This window comes from Microtus ochrogaster, chromosome X (genome assembly GCF_000317375.1).
Source record: "Microtus ochrogaster isolate Prairie Vole_2 chromosome X, MicOch1.0, whole genome shotgun sequence".
Lineage (NCBI taxonomy): Eukaryota > Metazoa > Chordata > Mammalia > Rodentia > Cricetidae > Microtus > Microtus ochrogaster.
In genome coordinates this window covers 19,199,222-19,205,155 of record NC_022026.1, presented here as the reverse complement: position 1 = coordinate 19,205,155, position 5,934 = coordinate 19,199,222, and positions in this window count along the sequence as shown.

Below are 5,934 nucleotides of genomic sequence, written 5' to 3'. Positions count from 1 at the left end.
ATAAATTTCTCAATTCTGAGCTAGAGTGGGATTTCTTTTAAGGGTCCTTTCACACAGGAGCTAGTTCCAGGACAGGCTCCAAAGCTACTGAGAAACCCTGTCTCAAAAAAAACAAAAAACCCACAACAAACCAAACAACAAACAAAAAAACAAAAAAAAAGAAAAGAAACATTGTACTACATATGTGCATAATGAATTTTAAATTGGAATATTGGCTAAGTAATACTCCTACATGGATAAGAGTAAGAATATGTAAGTGATATAGGATGAGATCTGAAATATGAGAGTTAATGATGAAGGAGTGAAAAGAGTTTGACATATGAGATAATGGAAAAGAATTGCCAAGAATGTATTTGCTACACATTATATTTGGATTATCTTAATGCTGTTGAATTCCAGAAAATTACAAAAGATAAAATAGGTAAGCACGTGTTAATTAAAAATTAAGTCAATATATTAAAGATATAACCACAAACTCTTTTTATTAGAAATAGTTCTTGAGTCATATTGATGAATCTTAGCAAAAGAACAAGAATTCATATGAGATTGTGAATACAGGGGTTCAGCTTTCCTTATAAGTACAAGTTGATATGCTTTGCCTCCCATGGATGCAGGGTGAAACAGACTGCCACCTACCTCAAATCAAATTAGAAGGTGTTTTAAGAGGTTTTTGACATATGTTCCATGGGATCCCTTTGATTTTTATCTAAAAATGTTGGATATTAAGTATCATGTCTTAAAGCTTTACAGTGAATGGTCTCTTCTGGAATTTGTTCATGAGAAAAAAAACAGATTTTAGGGGGTCAGATGGCAAGACTGTGGGAAATTGCTGTCCAAATTCAATCTAAAAAGGGTCAAATTCTGCAACTTCAAGTTTATCAATATCTAGTTATCATTATATTAAACAAGTGTAATTTGTTTCTCACTTCCTTCCCTCACTCTCCCTGTTTCACCCAGAGATCAGAAGTAAAGATATGCCATGATACCAGTAACCCATGAATTAATCAAATATCTCTTGAGTGCAGTTCTTAGTCATGTTCCAGGAAAAGTATGATATAGAAAAATAACAACAACAACAAAAACTTGTCTTTGCTAGAGTTTGAATAATGATTGAAAGACAAATAAAAAATTCCCTCTATTATTTTGATAAATGATAAGGCTCACAGAAAGATGTGTTTAAAGATTTGGTCCTTAGATAATTTGGGTATGCTGAAGAACCTTTTGAAATGGAAGCATAGTTTACTAAGATTGGTAATTGGGGAAAGGCTTTTGAAGTATTTATCCCAGTCCAACTTCCAGTCCTGTCATCTGCTTCCTAATCTAACTGAGTCACTCAAGTCTCCATACTTTGTCTACAGTGATGAAATACATCCTTTGATGCTATGAGCCAAAACTGACTTTTCTTCCCTTAAGTTGTTTCTGTCAGGTATTTTCTCACAAATATGAAAAAAGTAACTAGACCTGACATTAAAAGAAGTTGTAATCGGTGTGCTCTTTCCTGGGAAAAGCTATTTTTCCCATTCTCAGATTTTCTTGGTGACCTGTAGTTTTCTTTGTTAGCCTGAGCTGTCCCCCTGTTCACGTTATCATGTCTTTGGTGTATTTCTTATTCAGCTCATGTTTAAGCAACATGCTAATGGCATTTCTTGGGTATAGATTCCCTGACATTATTAGGAGACAAAATCTCACAACATACTCTTTGTTTATATTCTTTCCTCTTCCTCTTCCACAATGAACCCTGGGGCCTAGGCAATACCAGTCAGCCCTGAAAACTACATATAAGTAATATTATATAAAATTATGTTCTTTTTTGAATATATATGTGTACATATTATATAGATATATATTATGTATACATATAACAACAAATATTTAGAGGCTATGGATTTGAAAGAGAACAAAGGGCCATGTGATGCATGGGATTACATGGCAGAGTTTGGAGAAAAGGTAGAAAATGATATAATTATGATCCTCCCAAATTTATTTAGTTTTCTTTCTTTTTTTGTTGTTGTTGTTTTGGATTTTATAGACAAGGTTTCTCCATAGCTTTGGAGCCTGTCCTGGAACTAGCTCTTGTCAATGAGACTGGCCTTTAACTCACAGAGATCCACCTTCCTCTGTCTTCTGAGTGTTGGAATTTAAGGCATGCACCACCACTGCCCAAACCCCTGCCAAATTTTTTTTTAACAAAAGTTAAAATCGATTAGAGTTTGAAAGTGAATGTTGAAAAAATAAATGCGGTATCTCTTAGTTTCTTTTTTAATTTTTTTTTTTATTTAGATGTTTTGCCTGAATGAATGTATGTCTTTGAATTACATGTGATGTGTGCCTGGTAACCAATAAGGTAGGAAGAAGTTATTAGATCTCCAAAGAATGGGGTTGCATATAATTATCAACAGTCATATTATTCAGGAAATTGACTCAAGATTCTCCAAAAGAACATTTATAGTCTTTACCATTGAGGTATCTCTCCATCCCCTTAGTTTCTGTCAACTGTTTTTTAAACTGCATCCAATTCTCAATTTAATTTCTAGATTTCTATTGCATATTTCTGCACATGATAAAAATACAGGAGGAATTAGAAGTAGTTGCTATTTGGAAAACAGGGAAAGTCAGAAAATGTGACACTGAGGAGTATTTGTAAGCCTGTATGTATTCACCTGATGAGTATAGTTTTACATATCCTGTATTTGAAACCCTTATGAATTTTTTACTTTGGGATTCTAAGTGCAGACTTACAGATAGAGGGTTGAAGCTAAAGAATGCAATGTGTTTATAAAATACAAATTGTCATTACCATATAAAGAGTAACTGAAGCTTTAAAACAGTGGTTCTGAACCTCTAAGTCATAACCCCTTTGGGATGAGAGGTGAAATAACCCTTTCAGATGAGTCACCTAAGATAATCAGAAAACACAGATGTTTACATTACAATTCATAACAGAGATAAAATTACAGTTATGAAGTAGCAATGAAAATTATTATATGGTTGAGGTCACCAAAACATGAGAACCTGTATTAAAGTGTCAAAGCAATAGAGGGATTAAGAACCTCTGCCTTAAAAGCTCATGAATTTCCACATCGGGTACAAGAAATATTAATAATAAAGAGAAAGTAGACAAAATCTTTATGAAGCATCAATAAATATACACTGAACAGGCAGTGAGGTAATAAGTGTATGACAAGAGTAAGGAAATAAACAGATAGATTGAAGACAGGAGTGTCTTAATATTTGCAAATAGGGAAGTAAAAGCAATTAAAAATAAATAAAATAAAAACAGTCTCAAATACCTTGGAAGAGTCAATTAAACTAAGGAACAATGAACAGACATAAAGCTGAGAGATTTGGAAATTGACATCATTGATTTTTTTTTTTTTATAGATTGGTTAAAGGTAGAGGCAGAATAAATAATGACATATGACACAACACTGATTTTGCTTATTGAAAATAATTTTTATTCAGCATATTCTGATTACAGTTTTCACTCCTTCATCTCCTCCCAGGTCGAGGAGGTCCAATGAAGATCAATAAACAACCCAAGATGATGTTAGGACAGAAAGTGGCTTTCTAAACAGAAGGCCCCCTTGCAGAAGACAATACTCACAGGGCTCATTGAGTGTAGAGATGAGCAGGCTTTTAGGTCTCAAACCTGGGACAAAAGGCTGAGGTGACATTAACATCTGAAAACAACTCTGGCCACCATGCTTTCCCTGTATCCATCAGTTCATACATATTACAGGGCTTTCCTAGCTGGCATACCCAGTCTCCTGACCTGAATTGGAGCTGTGCTGGGATGCCCTTTCCCTAGCTGTTTTTCCCTATAAAGTGCATCCATTTTGGTTATCTGGTCTTTTGTCAACCCTCTTTTGGGCCTCCCGGCTGAGGCACCTGGTTGCCCCCTCTTTTTCTCTCCCTTGTTTCCTCGCATTGTTCAAGGTTAAGTCTATTCTGGATTCTCCCAGGTGTCCCTATCTCTGTATACTCTTTTTTTTTTATCTACAATAAGATTTCACCTCATCCGTCTATCATCTATCTATCTATCTATCTATCTATCTATCTATCTATCTATCTATCTATCTATCTATCTATCTATCATCTTCTATGTATATCTCGCCAATGATCTCTGCCAGGCTTGCATCAGCTTCCTCTGGGTAAGTTCCTCCTTTTGAAGTACATGATGCTAGGGTCCAGGGCCTGTTATGTTTGTTTGTCTTTTATCAGGGCATCTGTGGAAGCCATGGTCCATGCCAGGCCCCAATCCTACAAGCAACGAGGCAACCCTCCCTGAGGTGAGATTGCTCTCACTCCCCTACCCCTCTCCACTTCTTTTGCTGTTTATTGTCTCCACTACTGGTATTAATCTTGTCATGCTGGGACTCTCTACAGTGGATCTGGATCCTTTCTCCCCCTGTGCTTTGACTCTAAAACTGTATAGGTGTTCCATACTTTGTGTCTGTTCCCTCTTACAGCATCTGCTAATATGGTCCCTAATGGGACTACACATGTGCTTCCCTGGCTTCTGCTGCCTTCCTATACCAGGATTTTTAAGTTGGTCAGCTGACACAGGTTCCTAAAAGAAAAAATAAAGTTTTGTCTGTCTGTTGAAATAATGTGACCATACTATGCCTTTATGTCTATCTGTATATGTGTGTTTGTTTCCATAATATGCTTGTCTTATTTCTCTGTGTCTATGTGTGCCTGTTTTAAGATCTGTAAAACTTATAACTCCAGATTACAGTAGCTCTGGAAAAATACAAACATGTGGGTAACCTCCATTTTGACCTCACCACCAACTTGGGTAAGAGTACCAATGTGTGCTAGTATTCTTTAACTTACTAAAATATTCCTTTGAATCTTCTTACATTTACTAGCATTGGTAAGCTATAACAAATTGGGTAAAATAAATGTCTAAATTTAACATATATGTCTAACTTAAATATAAATAGCAGGTAATGGTACCCATTCTCAAGTGCCTTTACAGATCTGAAGCATGGCATTTAATAAAAGAGCTTCTAACGCAGACATGGTAGCTCCTGCAGCATCCTATAGATCCTTCAAGAAGATACATGGATACAGAAGACCTTCTGCCTTAAGGCTTGTGTTTGAATATGGCAAAGCCACCCACACAGAAAAAAAAGCAGTCTTTTACCTCATCAGCTTCTTGGATGCTCCACCAGGAGAGCGATCATCTCTTCCTGCCAAGACAGGTAGACTAAATCTTCCCCCTTTTCATGGGAAATTCTTTGGGCCTCTTGTACTCAGCAGGTAACAGCAAGCATTGATTCTATGGCTGGTGTTCTCTGAAGACTGAGGAGAGACTTGGGATTGCCTGCAAAGCTAAAAAAAAAAAAAAGCTACTGGTAGCTGGTAGCTCATTACTTCAATTGTTAAGTTTCCTGATAAAAATTTCACAGGCTACATTTTCCAGGATTAACAAGGTTTTAGGTGTATCTTCAGAGATCCAAAGTTCCTAATGCCCTTTAATTGTCTTCTAAAATGTTAATGTTCCAGTTGTCTTACAAATACCTACAGGTTCCTAAAAAAGTTCTGCTGCTATATCAAGAAAGCTTTTCTGGTAAAACTAAAAGTCTCCAAAGACAAGTTTGGCCCCAATCATTTTCAAACATATTTTACAGGTCACTCCTTCTGTCTGGGCCATGACCAAATTAAAAAGGGCTCTCCAGACAATGCCAACACCTGCACCAGCTCCTGAGACTTCATCATTGGTACTAACTCTCCTGGCTCAAGGTCACCTACCAACTAAAATCTGGTTTTAAAAGTGTATATCTCCTTTCATTTCTCACTTATTCACTTGAGCCTCACTTGTACAACCAGGGCATTTCTCTGTCCCATTCTTTCTGGCAGTTTAGCACCCTTTACATGACTAGCCCCATCCATAAAGCCAACAATAACTATATATATATATAACTATAT